The 17,429-nt window shown below is 34.2% G+C and overlaps 1 long non-coding RNA gene across 2 annotated transcripts in view; it reads right to left on the bottom strand.

The window, feature by feature from the left end:
- Positions 1-16,443, bottom strand: part of LOC110347816 (uncharacterized) — an 82,610-nt gene extending 66,167 nt beyond the window's left edge. For both annotated transcript variants that reach the window (XR_002392666.2, XR_002392665.2), the window contains exons 1-2: positions 16,346-16,443; positions 14,693-14,804 (exon numbers count right to left, since the gene is read on the bottom strand). This is a non-coding gene — a long non-coding RNA (uncharacterized LOC110347816). The remainder of the gene's footprint in view (positions 1-14,692; positions 14,805-16,345) is intronic.
- Positions 16,444-17,429: the final 986 nt, after the last annotated feature.

Here is a 17,429-nt window from a genome sequence, read left to right as displayed (position 1 = left end):
CAGGATAAGCCCCTTCATCCAAGAACCAGACTACAGTGACATTCTGATCTCCAAAATTCAGAACTAAGATGATGACTGTAAAAATCACATTTGTTCATTAGATACTATTATCCAAATAATAAAGATAATGTGTTCTTTGAAATATAGGTCTGCATGAAATGCAGTTCTTTTTCACATTTTGCTGCTGCTGCTTTAAAAGAACATTTGGGAGAGCAGAAGTGCTGATGGCTGTTATGATTGCAGAGAGCACAACCATATTTCTCCATCTCTATCTTTCTTTTGGGGGAGTAGCTGATGAAAACAATTGCTGGAATTTAGAAACCTCCTACCTAAACACACTATGATGAACTGTTAAAATTGAGCCTAAATGTTGTTAATGAATGTTTGAAGATAACTGTAAGTGGTAATTAATTACACAGTCTCTGGTGCTATCCCATGCTCTACATTTACCATCATTGTACACTGAAATAGCAAGATGAAGCTGATAGATCAGCTTCATTAACCATTCAATGAGATACCAAACCCCAAGAATTCTCTGCTGGAATCTCATATCAAAGAGATTTTCTCCAATTCCTTTCCCAAAATCACTACCACCTGTTGACAATCAACCAAGTAATAGTGAGAACTTTATTGGATGCTATGCTTTTGACTTTGTTTTAAAAAGTGAGCCACTATTTTATTTTCAACCAAAAAAATCAAAGCATCTTTCTTTCCAGATATATAAGTAATATAATGCAACATTTTGTTTGTTGTATTCCCCCAAAACAGTGTCCTAGTTTTATTTCCCCCTCTTTGACCACCTCTACTATTCTTTTTTTGTGGAATCTTTCTCATCAGTTCATCTCTTAAATGTTATTCTCCTAAGAATTTTAGATTCTCTTCCTTCCAGCCCCTACATATATTCTCTAATGGGAAAGCCTGTTCTACAAGCTGTCTTTCCCTATTACAGACACTATCCTCGTTGCTTGAATTATTAAAACAGCTTCCTAACTAGTCTCTGCACTTAACAGCTTCTTTGCAATCTATTTTCTGGATGGCAGCCCAAAGTAATCTTTCTAAAACACAAATCTTATCATGTCATTCTCCTGCTTAAGCCTTTTAAGAGTGTCCCACTGCCCTAGGGTTGAAGCAGTAATTCTTAGTTCATCACCTACATAATCTGGCCCAGTTAGCCTCCAGCCCAAATCTTAACCATTCCATCTGCGGCCCATGCATTTCACAATCTTACATAATTTTTCTCTTTTATCCTGTTTATCTCTATTTTGAACTTTCCACTAAATCATAGTTCCTAATCTGTTCCTTAGACATGTAAGCGTTCAATAAGTAATTTTAAACTGAATAAATGATGGATGAATGAAATGGATATCTTTTACATAGTGTTATTTATAATCATTAAAACTAAAATGTACAATATATCAGTAGTTGAACATCATAATTTTACTACAAAAAGAAAAGAAAAGAAAATGATCATCTTACTCTCATATTTTTAAATATATTTAAGGCATTTTATAAAACATTACTAATGATATATCAAGAAAAGAACATGCCATTTTATTTCCTGCAAAAGAAACTTAAATGGTTTCAGAATAACTTAACCTGCTTTGGCAACCAAAATATACAATGTGCAGTATGGTCATTTATATAGCTTAGTAGAGAAACAAACCCTGTGCCTATTCAGCTTTATAGAGAAATATCCTTTACTTACTTCATAATAAATTTAGAGGAGTTATTGACTCAGATGAAAAACACCCTCTTGATGGAATACTAAATAGTAACTATTCTATTATGCAGCATTCCATAGAAATATGAGCAGATTTCATCAGCATTTCATGAACCTGTGTGGAAGTGTGGGAGATTTCATTTGTTTCCCAGGGAAGTTTCTTATTACAAAAGTCTATTGCCTAAATCGGTGAAATGCCAATTACAGTTAACTGCCCTCTATTTTCTTCTTCAGAGAGGGACAGCAGGCATCCATGTTCTTATTCAGTGGCCCTCTTATTTTAACTCATTCTAACACAATGACTTTCAAAATTTACTTCTTGTACTGTAAATGGAGAAAGAAAATGTAAGAAAAATTGGGCAATTCGACATCTAATTGCAATCCTCGTAGGAATGTGGAGTGGAGAGTTTCATTCTTTCTATAACTACCTCACTATTTAGCTACCAATAAGCACTCACTGATGATATGAACTATATTTTATGGTTTCTTATTATCATTTAAGATTAAACAGATGAAGCAATAACTCCCATTCTACCTGTGTGAGTTATTCTAATCCAAAGACTAAGATGCTGAGTAAGTGGAACATAGGGCAGAGACAAGAAAGAGATCAGTTTTAAAGAAAGACATTTAAATGACAAGTACCCTTCAGGACTAGCATTATCCTCTTTGCACTCTGAGATGTAGAGGCCAGTTCGATTACAAAGTAGTTTGCTAAAAAGTATTCTAAAATTTCTCGTAGTTAACTACCTCCCTAGTTTCAAATTCTTTTTCTAAACAAACTTCTGATATAATATGAAGTATAATAAGGCATTTTTTTTCATTCTGTACCCTAAAATTTAAGCCCATTTCAATACTGTATTTGAAGTTTACTTACTTGCTAGAATGTAATTGCTTTCAGTGGAAAACGTCTCTAAATTAACAAAGAGTATACCACAGCTATACTGGTCAGATCATGTATCTATCATGTGTTTATTGTAGGTAAAAACATTTTAAAAGGAAATTGATCAAAGTGTAAATCTCAATAGGGTAATAAAAGTTATGTAATATGAGGAACTCTTATTTGAATGTAAGCTCTGTGAAAGTAAGGTTTATATTTTTCACTGTAATATACTCAACACCTAGAACACTGGTATATAATAGGTACTTGATAAATATCTGTTGACTAAGTTAACAAATGGATATGAATAAAGAACTAGAAAAGGTATAAATTAAGACCACAAAAAACTGTCTTCAAGTATTTAACAGATATACAGAAAATATTAGGAAAGACAATATTAGGCATCTCTTGTAGGGCTTCAGAGGGTAAAACTACAACGAAAATTTCAGAATTTCTTACAAATAAAGTTTAAAATGAGGTATCAAATGATGGATTCAAAACACACTACTTCAAAGTATGGCTCCTTGGAATTTGAGATAGCCACAGAAGCAGAAATAGCTCTCTGGCCTTCCACCTTTACCTTTCGCCCCTAATGTAGCTATAAAACAATTCTCTGGCCTTTCTCTGATGTAGGTTCTATATTCCTCCTGCAGGAGAATGCCTCCTTATAATCAGAAGAAATAAATGTTCTTAACTCTGAAGATTCAGGGTAATAAAAAAGAATCAGAACAAATGGGCCTTGCTAAATCAATCCCCGTCAATTACCACCAAATCAAACCCACTTTGTCTGATTACACTTCTCCAGGGCTATCTACATCTCCATCACATTCAACCATAAAAATAAACACATTTCCTTTTGTCTGTGAGTCTTCATTTCTGAATGCTTCTGTGTCACATAAAATTTATATTAAGTAAATATCTATCATTTTCTGTTGTTAATCTGTCTTTTATTATAGGTGGCTTGGCTATGGAGCTTGGATATAAATTTCCTTTTTGATTGAGAAGTTAGATTAGGTGATTTTTAATATCCTTTCAAACCTGACTACGTAAAAGACAAAGAATAAATCTGTTTTTCAGTGTTATTGCTGAGTACTAAACTTGCTATTCTATTTCTGTAAAGCTAACAAACACGTGGTTTTTCTTTATCATTTAGAGAAATATGTATATCCACGAGAGAAGTTTGTCTAATAATACATATATTAATCAAAATATTTAAACTTTTTATCCAAATAATAACAGTGCCTAGTCATAAATTACATTTCAAATACTGGGTGATAAATTTTCTTTACATTAAAAACGTAAGTATTTCTCTACTCTTTGGTTGGAGAAGGCACAATATTAAGGCTAGAATTTACATAAGACAATTAGGAAGATTTAATTACAAAATTTTTTAAAGCTGTATGGCAAAATCACATGTAAAGTTAAAACAAAAATAATACATCTGATGTATACTACAAAATTCTGATATCCTTCATGTATAACACACAAAGCAATACAAAAGGAACAATCTAATAGGAAATTGGGCACATGCAAATAGGCAAATTATTGATAATATGTCAGTGGACAGTGAACAATCAAAAGATATTCAGAGTTTCTCATAACAAAATGCAAATTCAAGTAAAAGAAGTCTTGAGTTTGAAATGTTTAGTCATCACAATTACAAAATCACACAAACGAGGTATTGGGTTTGAGGAGAGAAGCAGAACCTGAGGAAGGTTATGAGGAATTTCTTACAAGAATTGGACTTGATGTGATTGTACAAGCTGTTGAATAGCCTAAATGATTTGTCACTGGATCTGTAGTTAGCAGGGCTGGGAGTCAGAGGGAAGACGGATGTAAAAAGAAACAACTAGAACCCTGAGCACAAGCAGAAACTCCGGAGCCTCTCCAGAGAACCAGAACCTTCAGTCTCTCATTGATTCCAAATTTCGAACTTCAATGATGAGTTGACCAAGACAAGCACAAATTTCCATTTCTTCGCAGCCAAATGTACACTCAGTCTGGGAGTTAGAGATGCTGCCAGCCAGGCTGCTGCCCTGCTCCAACAAGGGAGCAGGCAGAGCCCAGAAACACACGTGAGCTGCAATAGTGTCTGACCCAAACAGGGCCACTGCTTCACTTTCCCCTTCCAGTAAACATGCACATGTCAGCCCTAACGCATGTTACACAAGCAAAGGCATTCTGGAAAGTGTTCCTTCCAGCTGACATACTACAAAGCCACCCCAAGTAACAAGAGTAATGACAAAGAACAAGCCTCAAATGTCAAGCATGGATCTCATTCCTGACAGCAATCCTTTGACGCCATTCTAAAATTCTCCTTGCAACTTCAGATATTGAAAGTCACTTACAAAGATTGAACAATATCTAAATGAAGACTGCCTGATTTCAGAGACGTACTTTTGCCCACTATTCTGTTCTTATTTGATGAGGATGTGGACTAAGAACTTTCATATAGCAGAAGGAGGATCTGAGTCATATTCACGGTTAAACTGGCCAAAAGCACTATTCATTTTGTGCAGGGTCACAGAAGAAAAGTATAATAATACTGGGAATAATCATAGGTTTTTCTGAATATTTAAAAGAACAATTTTTAAAACACCCTGCATAATTGCTGTAGTAATGTATCAAAGTTAACAAATTCTTTTACAAATAAAGAAAACAAGTTCATTTCCTATAAAACAATGTATATTCTAAAGATGTTAAAACAGTCCTACAATATTTTTAAATTTGGGGGATTCCTATTCCTGTGACTAGTAAACTGCATTCCTAAAATTTTGTAGTTGAGCATTGAGAATGCCAGGATGTGTTGTCTGGTATAGCTCAACTCCGCAAGCATAGCAAGAGTGAGACAGATTCTCATTTATTTAAATTTATAAGTTCTTTGCCCTACCTGTCTAGTCCTGGAATAACATTCTCATGTCATTGGGCTCCTGTGTCCTAGGAGACGTTTAGAAATGTAGGAAAGTGTTTTTCTTTGTTACAATGACTGCAGAACACTTACTAGTCAGGCACCAGATGATAAATTCCTGAAGGGCACAGACTAATCCTACCCCAAATGCCAACAGCACAACAGTAAGAAACATCTAACTGTCTCCTACTTGTGTAATCAAGGAGGACAATTTCAACTCCATGCTTAAATCCAAAACTTCAATACTAAGCCTATTGAAATTTATAACTTTTAACCCAGTCTGTGAAATCATTTCTACTTCTACAATGTATTTCTTTAATAGTTCAAGGTTTTTTGTTTTTTGGTACCAGGGACTGAACTCAGGACCTTGGGCTTGCCAGGCAGGTGTGGCACCACTGAGCTACATCCCCAGCCTTCAGTATATTTCTTTTTCTTTTCTTTTCTTTTCTTTTTCTTTCTTTCTTTCTTTCTTTCTTTCTTTCTTTCTTTCTGTACCAGGAACCAAACTCAGCACCTTGTGCTTGGCAGGCAAGCATGGGGCCACTGAGCTACATCCCAGCCCTACAATACGTTTCGAACCAAACAAAACTTTTCGTGTCCTATCTGGACAAAATCCAAAATGAGCATATATATCTTTTGATAAATCAATTTCATATGCAGAACTTACCCCAAGGAAAAATAGATAAGTGTGTGCAAAAATAAAGCTCTAGAAATTGTTCATTGTGTCACTGTTTATGAGAACAAGAAGTTGGACACCTTTATGTCCATTAACAAAGTATTAATTAGATAAATTGTGGCATATTCATGCAATAAGACACAAAGCAGCCATTCTAAAAGGAGATGGTTCCATGCATGCTGACATGGTACAATAGCTAAGATTATTATGTTTTAAAAGTTGACTGAAAATACTATATACTTATATACTTTGATAATTAAAAATGTAGCCTAGACTTACACAATGATATTATACTAGAAATTAAAGATTTTTGTAGCTAGTACTTCCAAGGTGTATATATATACTGTTATGATTTATTAAATGTTACAGTATGAGAAGATGTGATTTTTTTATAAAATGAAGTACTACTCAGCCATAAAGAATGAGAAACTAGAGACATTTATAGCTAAATGGATGCATATTGAGGCCATCCTCTTAAATGAAATAAATAGGACACACATGTGTAAATACCGAATAGTTTCTCTAGTATGAGAAACTGAAAGTGTAAATAAGGATTAAAATGAATAACTGATAATTTGAAATAGGAAGAAAAGGTCCAAAGGTGTAGGGGAAGTGGGAGGGGAAAGGGAAAGGAAAGAAAGGAAAGGAAAAATTGTGAGAAAAGAAAAAAATGGAAACAAAGTCTTTGTAAATAGGAAAGGGTGGAGGGGGTGAAGGGTGCACAGGTAATGGGGAAAAAAATAAGAACCAAGATACATCATATACAGGTACAAGCACCCAATAATAAATGTAAATGTATTGTATACCTAAAATGTACCAATAAAAGATTTTAAGCAAAAAAAAATGTTACAGTATGGATGTTATTGACTTTAAATAAAATTTAACTGACTTTTTAATATTCTTAGGCTGAGCCAAATTGCATTTATATAGTAAGTAAATATTGACATTCAAGCATATATTATTAATGCTTAAAAGACCAACACTGATTTAATTCAGACATTCTCTTTAATAAATAATTCCTGAAAATAAATAGAAAATAGCCTGCTTTCCTTGTTTTCATGATTAAGTGGATTAAGTGTGCTGATGTGCCTACTGATGCTGACAATTTATTTCCTTTTTAATGTCAACCAGCAGCAATTTTTGAGAAGGTAAGGAGATGCTGGGGATTGAATTAAATGGCCACGCACATGCTAAGTACATGATATACCACTGAGCTGCACTCCCTAGGCCTATGTGGGCAACATAACAAGGCACATGACAATGCAAAAAAAGGATAAGGTAGTCTGGAATTGTGATCTGTAGGCACTTCAGTACAGAAGGACCTAAATTTAGATCCTATTTTTATGTCTTTTTCCTCAACCAGCTTTCAACCATCTCTTTTCACAAAGAGATGCAAAATATATTTTCATTGTTTTCCAATCTTGCAAATCATGCCCTTTGTAATCTACTCCACACTCTCAAATATTGGATTTCACTAAATATAAAATTCCACTAATTGCAAAGCCCTACCGTTTCATATAGCACTAAAGAACTGCCAATTAAACCAACATGATTTATTATTTATTATTGACAATTCTTTCAGACTTACTTAAGCATATATATACACAATATATGCTTGAATGTCAATATATACTTCATATATATCATATATTATATATATAATATATGATATGTATATAATTCCTGTGAGTACTTTTTTTAATGAGGTTAGTAGACCAACGTATTTTTTCAGTTTTTACTTTTCAGCCCAAGGCAGTAGATGAACCTATTTTTCTACCCAACGCATCTGTGCCACAAAAACCATGAATGATGTAGCATTCTGTAAAATATACTCCCCTTCTGTCTCAAGAAATTTTTTCCAACTAGTGGCACTCATTTTTCAAATTTTGATGCTAAGTCTTTTATGAGTTTACAGGAAGATACCAATGAAAGGTTTCAGAAAACAACCAAGATGCATATTTCTTTCTTAAATGATCCTTATGTGGTTGGTTGACTGAATCATTAATAAGCTGTATTTTTCCAGTCTTGACAGCAGGAACTAACCTTGTGCCTAGGCAATGATAACAGTTACATTATAAAATCCCATCAATTGCAAGATGTACCATTATTAAACATTAATATTAAATTGACACAATAAGTATTAAATTTTAAGGCACATTTCCATTAAACATTAAATGTAAAGAAATTATCATATATAAAAGAGAAATTAGGGGACATCAGTCTTATTTTCCATAAAACAACATTGCCAGTAAGTGATCAAACCATAGGTCGAACCTACATCTCATAAAATACTATGCTTCAGATATCACTTAATATCCTTTAAATCTCAAAAATTCTTACTGAATATATCTGTAAAAATTATTCCACAGGATTGCCTCCATTCCATGCTTTGATCTCTATTTTTCTAGTAAAATGTAATGCCTTGGGCCAAGGATTTAGCTCAGTGGCACTGCACCTGCTTCCAAGCACAAGGTTCTGAGTTGGATCCCTGGTACCAAAAATAAATAAATAATTAAATTAAATTAAATGTAATGCCTCTTCAAGAGATATTTTTACTTCCTATTTACTGCTAATATTTTGGCAGCCTGGGAAACAATTGCACAATTACATACAAGTAAGAGACACACATTTAACTAGAATCAGTAGATGAGCTTCATGGTATTGAGTCTTGAGTTTTCTGTTAGGGTCTTCGAAAAATTTTCTTTTAGGGCCTTCTTCATTTCTAGCTACTTTTCAAATGGCTGCAGATGCCAAATGCAAATCGTACATATAACTATGGCAGTCCACAACCTTTATATTTTAAGTCTAAATTTTATGTATTTTATGGCCCTGTAATTCTTTGCTAATTTAGGCCACTCTGTAAAATTTTTCATCTCTTGAGCTATTTAAGATTTATGGGAACAACCACTATTGCTGTTTTGGCATATTTATTTTTGTCTTGATCCTTCTGTTCCTCAGAAAACCTTAAACTATCTATTGGCTACTTACCTATTTTTCTGTGGGTTACTTTAATCAATCAGAATGCAGAATTTGGTTATTGGGATGTTGCATGGAGCTTTTATTCTTCTCATAATTAAATACTAAGAATTCAAAGTTATGTCTGCTGCTAAATCTGAGAGTGATGTTTTGACAGACACCCCAGAGTATTATAATTTATAGATGGTGGCTCCTCTTCAGACACACTGCATATGTTTGACATGTTTGCCTTGACATTTATGTTTTAACACATGGGATTTCCTGTTTAATAGTAAGTAAGACACAAAGACCCTAACTTGCATTTTGAGTAGTTCTGCTTCTCTGGATAAAATACAAAACATAGAGAATAAAGAGAAAGAACATATTTCAATCATTCAGCAAGCACACCATGGGTTCTTTATGCTGTCAGCTGCGTGGGTGGGTGTCCTTGACACACTGAGAGGGCCTTCTCATTGCTTTCTGAGATTGTATGCATTTACCAATGGCTACATATGGAATTAGAAAAAGACAGCTTTTCTACCTGAGGCATAGGTGTGGGACTGGAGTAATATGATTTCATACTGTTCTAGTCTAACTGGAAGGAAGGGTCATTTATTCCAAAATTAGGTTATTGTTTTCTGTTTTCTTTTATTGAGTCTGTCAATGTCGTCCACTTCCTTGCGGACACCTTTTTTGAGGCATACATGGCAAAGTTTCTACTCCAGTCAACCACATATCTTTACTTCTAAGCTTCGATAATGAAGATTACTTTTTGAAAAGCTTTTAAACCTGCAGTTTGGTAACATTACAAATTATGATCTTTAGCTTTCAAAATGGCACAGACATGTGAAATAGATGTCATTTTCTCTGACTTGTCATTTTCTCGACATCACCTCTATAATTCAGTCTGCCCAGTGTCCAACCCCGACTAATCCACAATTTCTTCCTGTCATCCAGTTGGTCATACCTTCAAATTATACAACTCAATGAATAAATTTCAGTTATTGTTTTTTAAGTGGATGAAATCATTTTCTTACAATATTTTTCCTATCTCTTTAGGGAATTATTTACAACTTAATTTTCAGGTTTCTTTTCCTTTGCCCAACTGCCAGATACTGGCATTCTTCTCAGAACTCCTTGTCTTATTCTACTCTCTCTCCCTTGGCCATTTCATGCCCACTTAAAGTTTCAACCACAACCAAAATATCATTCCTATCTCCAAATCTTCTTATTTACAATGACACCTATGTCCTTGTATCCAGAATCTGTCCTACTCAAATTTTCTTTTGACTACCAAATTCATGCTCCTTACATCTCCACTGAAAATATGGCTGATATCACAAGGTCAGCATATTCAATCCAAACTTGACACCATTCCTATTAATCTGCTCTCTTTCTCTGTTCCCTGCATAAGAATAGAGCTCATCCCGCTTATCCGGTTGCCCAAATGAGATACCTGGGAGTCATCTTTCTCTCCTTCCTCACCCTGGTCTCCTTCCTCACCCTGGTCTCCTTCAACCAATTATCCACTAGTCCTAACTTTATTACTTCCTTAAGGCCTCTTAAACTCCCTCTTAAAATTCTGTTTGTATGAGTTCAGTCATTGTAAACTTTGACTGAATTGCTACATGGTGTTCTTCTTTCCTCTTCACTGATCCTTGATATCTATGCCAGAGTACAAATGGAGAAATTACATCACATCATTCCACTGCTTAATTTCTTAATATTTTTATGGCTACCCTGGAACCTCGGGGGAAGAAAATGCAACATCATACATGTTCTTTCAGAAAAAGTATCTTATCTGCTATGCAGCTCTATTACTCCACATATCTTCAATATTGTTTCTGCCTCTACTCCTCATTACTCTGTGCCTTTGCACATGCCTTTTCCTCTATCTCCTAGTCTTCCCTCTTTCCTGAATGATTCCTATTCATCTTTCATGGCCTAGGTCAATTACCTGAGATCTGATGCTGAATAGACACTCTTTCCTTACCTGTACTGCTCTCACAATTTAGGCATACATGCAGGAAATTAGTTGTTACATGTTATCATAATTATCTTTTCCCCCTCACTCTCAATTCCTTAGTGGAAAGAAATTTATTTCATTTCTGAACTGCCCCTACCTCCGGAACATAATCAGAGCTCAGTTTTTCTTGAGTACATGCCCAATCATAACTGTTTGTAAAATTATACAAATTTAGTCTATTACTATATTCAATGTTTTCCTTCATTGAAAAATATGACTGAGGGTAATTTGACTTTTGTTGCCAAGTCAAATGAATACAGAAGTTGAATAATAATAAGAATAATAAAAAGATCAAGGTGAAAACAAAACAAAGAAAAATATCCAGTGTTATAATAGAACAAAATTAAGAATTTCCTTTGAGGATAATTTTATTTATTCATTTTAAAGCTGCTTTAAAATATATTTTGTTGATTTATGCAGGAAGATATTTAATTTTGTATTTTTAATTTAAAATATTAAGAATATAAAACTTGGTAAACTCAGACCAAGAACAGGGACAGATGCAACTATACCTTTTCCATACAGCAACTACTATACTGCCCTCTAGTTTGCTAAGATTAATTTGGATTTTCAAAAATACATTAACAAAATCTGTCTATAATAGCTCAGAGGTCCAATCTTATAAAAAGGGAGCCAGAAATGCTCTGCATTTGAATTTCAACAGCATTTGTAGTTTACTTTGCACTTTCCACATACATCAACAAATAGAAAGGTCTGAAGCTGTGATTTTCAGCTAGTTTACACGTCCATCATCTCAGCTGCACTTAAAGAAACCACAAGAAATGCCACAAAATTTTTTTCAAAATATAAACTAGAAATCACATTTATGTTAAAAGTACAGATCCCTGTTAAGTTACTGTGTTGAGGTTGCAAAATCTAAGAGTGTTTTAATAATATAATAGTTACCCTAGAAACTCAAGTTGAAAATGCCTTATGAAATAAAAACCTATTAAAAAGGATCTCATTTTTTAGTGTTCTTATAAATCAATGTGTATGACTTTAGTTTTTCAAATGAGATCCACATCTGAAAACAAGCACAAAATTTATAATTATGAATAAACTTCTGTGGTATATAGCTATTAATATAAGTACTTTGATATGTAGAATAGTTCAAAGCTATTTCTATAGATAAAGAGATCATTACAGCATTGAACAATGAATTGTGAATTTCTTATTAAATGCTACAAAAAATAAGAACCACAAATCATTTCTTATAGAGTAGGAAATAAAAAGTAATTTGTTAAATATTTTCATGTATTAAAAGGAACTAAAGATGCACTAAGTAAGTATCAGGAAAGACTGACATTTCTAAAATATATATAATGGAAACGTAGATAAATGGATAGAGTCTCTTGAAACAGATTAACATTTCCTGGAAGTGACATTTATTTACTATACAAATAGGTCGCTAGACAAATAGAAAACTATTTTTAGTTACTATGAAATAAGGGATAGAATAAGAAAAAACACTATTAGGCCATGAAACATTTTTTGTAGAGTAACTGGAATACATATTCTCATAAAAAGTCCATATTGTTGAACACAGAAATTCATTATCTCAAACTTAGTCCTAGTTAAGTTTTTAGCAAAATATGCACATAAGTTCAAAGAAGGATGTTTATATGCATAATGATAGAATCTGAAAGCTGTATGAGTTCCAATAATAAGAGATTTATGAATACAGTGTAGTACATACATGTAATGAAATGTTATTCCGCCATTAAAAGTTGCTCCCAAATGTATATTTATTCATTCAAAGCATGTTTCCTGACTATTTACTAAATGCAGAGTGTTTGGCATAGTCTTTGGCCTAGGTCAAACAAAGCAGATATTGCTAATTTGTAAGAGAAGTAAAATATATATTTTGAGTGGAAAACTAGGCAAAAACCAGTACATTCCAAGGGCAGTACTTCTAATGACCTCCCCATGGAGAAACTCAAACTACATCTAAGTGATTTCACCTGCTAATGACAGCTTTCTCTAGGGCTTTCATATATCATATCTATAATGTTTATTTTTTATAATCAATATGATTTAGTTTTATGAAGAAATAATCAATTTTTGAAAGTATACCTGGTAAGGAATACTTCAAGGTTAAATTGGATTAAGTAAGTGGAATCATATGAAATAAAAGTGGATAATAGATTTAGAGTCCAATAGCATCTTGTATATAGTTAATGAGAATACACTCTGCTATAGTAATAAATAAAATAAATATTTATTTAATATTGGCTCAGTGCCTGCCACTATCGCAATGTCTTATAGGCATCAAATCTTCATGACAACCTCCTCAGTCAGTACCACCACTGCTCTTTACTGACAGCACCTGAGCTCAGAGAGGTTAATTAATTTGTCCTTGTTTGCAAAGCAGGTGAGAATTCTTCTTAAAAAGAATGTAAAAATTGGACTTGAAAATTAAAATAATATTAGTTAAGAGGTTGAAAGAAACCTTTAGAATTTATGCAAGCACAGAATCTGAGTGACACAGGCCATATAAAAGTGCATGATGGTTTAAACACACACACACACTCCTGTACTTTGTACCCAATGCAAGAATCTCTTAGAAATATTTGCATGCAGTTAACCTGTCCTCTTATTTATGCTCAATAACATAGAGAGTTCCTTTTACATACTTTTCCAATTGCAGCTGGAGATGTCTAATCTTTAGAATCATCTTAATTCGAAGAAAACCCCTTGTACAAAAGAGCGCTGTAGAGACATGCTTGAATGCTAGGTTGGAACTATCAGGGAAAAATCTGAAAAATCTTTCCTGAAATTAGAATCTATTCTCTCTATGACCATCTCATAATCTACCACCCTAAATAGTAACGCTAACAAGAAAAAATGATGCTACGTTTAACACATTGCCTGGTGTGTGCTAGACGTGTGCTGGATGCTCTTTGCCCTTCCGGATCAATTCCGCGTTCTTCTCTGCCCTATTTTCTGCCCTCAGAGGTAAACTTTAAAGTTGCTTCAGCCAAGCTCCATAACATTCCCATTTCTAATTGGTCCAGTCAGTCCGAGATATCAGTAGGAGACAAGAGGGTGGAAGGAGACCTGGCCGAAGTTTCGACAGTGACCTTCTGCCCTACCTAAGGCCTCAACTCCATTGTAGCTCCAAGGCTACAGTTCCCACGGAATTCCAGTAATTATTACTTTTCCTTGTGTTTTAGGCCTCAAGATGGTAAAGGCTTCACCAGCACCTGGATGTTTCACTACTTTTAATTGGTTCCCTCAGGCCTACCCACTTTGTCAAGGGTCCCTTTGTTTACAAAGACTTTGTTAATGTTTGCTCAGTTGGTTTCTGTAGTTTGCTGTCTCCTTCCTTCTAGGAACTCTAACTGATAGAACATTTACAAAGAATATGTCAAAAGAATATGGACTATATTTTTCTTATAGAGCTCACTGTTAAACATCTCACTTCAGGAATAGGGCAGGAAAGTCAGGAAAACAGAGGGGAAAGGAGGAGGGAGATGGAGGAGGGCCCTCAACACTACTTTCCCAACCATTGGAATTATTTTCCTCTTAACTGAGTGAGGTGTCTCGATTTCAGCTCTCTTTTAGCGTGAAAGCCACCGTGCAGGATGTGATTTCCAACAAGGTAAGCACACCATCTCTTCTGGAATTCTAGACAGCTTCACTCTAAATGGATTTAAAAATATTATAGTGCGTTACATTCCGGTAGCACATTAAAAAATACTGAAATTTTCTTGAGGCTTTAGGGTGTTAATAGACTTTCCAAGTCCTTGTGCCTGAAATAGGACAAGTATTTGCTTCCTGACCCACAGGTTGTTCATTCCAGAGGCTGGAGGATAGCCACTTCAAGCTGTCATGGGCATCCGTTTAGCGAATTAGCAAGACCCTGTCTCAAAATAAATAATTTTAAAAGAGTTGGGGAACTAGCTTAGTGTGAAGGCCCTGGGTTTAATCCCTAGTACCTTCCCCCAAGAAAAGAATTTCTGAAAACATTACCCTGACTTACTTAAATTCTCCTTCCATAGTATTAATCTGAGCCTCATAGACTTTGGGGAAATATCTTTTTCCTCAAGTTGATAAATTAAGAAAAAGGATATCATGTTCTGTTGCTGAAAAATATTTCATTTTTCTCAGGGAAATAAGAAGTTATCTTTCCTTTGCATTTTATTTATCTTTTGCATTGGATTATAAAATTTAATCTAAGTTTCTGTGGGAAAATTTACCTGAAAATCCTAAAACATATTAATGTCCTTCTTTGATGAACATATCAGTTTCCTAGCCACATCTAGTTCCCTGTTTCATGTTAATCTATCCTTCCTTTAGCCAACCTCAACATTAAATAAAAAATTAGTTGACCAATGCTATATTTTGCTTATATGTTTCTTCCAAAATTATCCTTATAGGAAGAAATAGCTTTTTTAAAAAATCATGTCCTAATTGTCATAAGGCATCAGAGTTTTGTATTCTTTGCTTAGGAAACCTAAATTTTAAAAGAAAATGAACACATGAATTGAGGGCATAGTTTTATTTGGTAAAAAGCATTGTTACCTAGCATTCAATATAATACCCCTGTGGAGTGAGCTTTCATAAGACAGTCTCAACCAGGACCAGAGAAGGGCATTTTCATTTGGAGTCCCCCAAATTGGATTTAGTGCTTTAGAAATACACAGACACATTTGCCAGCACAATGGTTATCCAAATAATTTCTGAGGAAGCTTTCAAGCCTAGTACTCCATTATCCAAGTTCTATTTAAACCTTGGGGGAGATTTGGGAGAGCAGCAGCAAAGTAAGAGCTAAAAACGAGAAGATGGGGGCTTATACTTCGGCTATTGTCAGACTGCCAGAATTCTGCCATGAGCTAAATGAATTGCTAAGGAACTTTATCAGGAACAAAACAAGAAAACAAGTCAATTTTCCAGTGGGTTTTTCCTCTTGAACTTCAGAAATAAATGGCTAAATTAATATATCTAATTTTCCTTAAAAATTCATTTCATAAATGTTTCAAAAGTGTTTTTATGAGAACAAAACTACACATAAATAGCAGTTGCCATAATCTCTCTCACCAGTTGCTTCTAGAATTAATGATTACAGTTTATTTCATGACAGTGGATTAGATATATTACCACTTGCAAAAGGGATTAGAGACTAAAAAATCATTCATGATCAGCTTGTAACAAATATTAAATACATAAATAAAAATACATACCATGCAGTTTCTACAATTTCTTTTTCACCTGGTTGCTGGGTAAACAGTGAGATTTTCAAGACTGGGCACTTGAGAACCACAATGCTTATTGGGTTGAGACTGCACTAAATTCATCCAGACTCCAAGGTAACTAACTATCCTTGGAGTCACTGTCCTTGAATTCAGTGGTTACAGAAGCCTGAAAAAGCAAGCCCTGAAAAACTAATGGAAAAAGACAATTTCTCAGTGATTGCAGCACAATAATTGCAACGCTTTTTTGTATTTGCAAGAATCACGTTAACTCAAGGATAAAATATTAGTTTTTTTACAGAAATATCAAACTGTACATATGTATGTTCATATAAATGAAAACATGGAATATTCATCCTGTGAGTGTGGAATAAAGAGGAAGAGTTATATTGGAACACTACCAAAAGATTAAAATAAATTCAACTTTTTTGTTTTTTGTGGGGTTTTTGTTTTTTGGATTTTTTTCGAGACAAGGTCTCACCATGTATTTCAGTCTGGCATTGTGCTAATGGTGATCCTCCTGCCTCAGCCTCCTGAGTGCTAGGATTACACCACCATGCCTGGAAATTCTATTATTTAATGCTTTGTCAAGTGAGGCTTTTAGCCCTACTTCTTTTGAATAATAACAAAAATTTAAAACACGAATTTTCTTTAATACATTACTGATTTACCAAAGGATAAATTTCTGAATTAGGTTCTATTGCTTTTCTTTATCCCTCTATTTTGAATATCTGTCCTCTGTGCATGTTCTAGTGCTTTTGGAGACAGAGAGACAGAATATTTTCCAAATTCACATGTTTTTTTCTTTCTACTTCACAAACTTATGCCTGAACTGAAACTCAGCAAGTATGTAAAACAAATACATACTGAAATCAACCAGGGTAGATGTTCCCTACAGGCTAGAGGATCCCTGAGTGACAGCCACCTAGTCTCAGAAAGGACAATTTCAATGAAAAGAGAAAGAGAGAAAGATTTAATTCACGTATGGTCTCTAGTGCTTACTGACTGGATAACAATGATGCCTGCTAACTTTTTGATTTGCATTTTTTAACTTTTATTAGTACATGTTTACAGC

The sequence above is a fragment of the Heterocephalus glaber genome, unplaced genomic scaffold (assembly GCF_053883595.1).
Source record: "Heterocephalus glaber isolate CG9 unplaced genomic scaffold, H.glaber_assembly_v1.0 deba00001504, whole genome shotgun sequence".
NCBI classification, from domain to species: domain Eukaryota; kingdom Metazoa; phylum Chordata; class Mammalia; order Rodentia; family Bathyergidae; genus Heterocephalus; species Heterocephalus glaber.
Note: the sequence above shows the minus strand (reverse complement) of the source record. Positions and strands in the feature narration are given on the sequence as shown.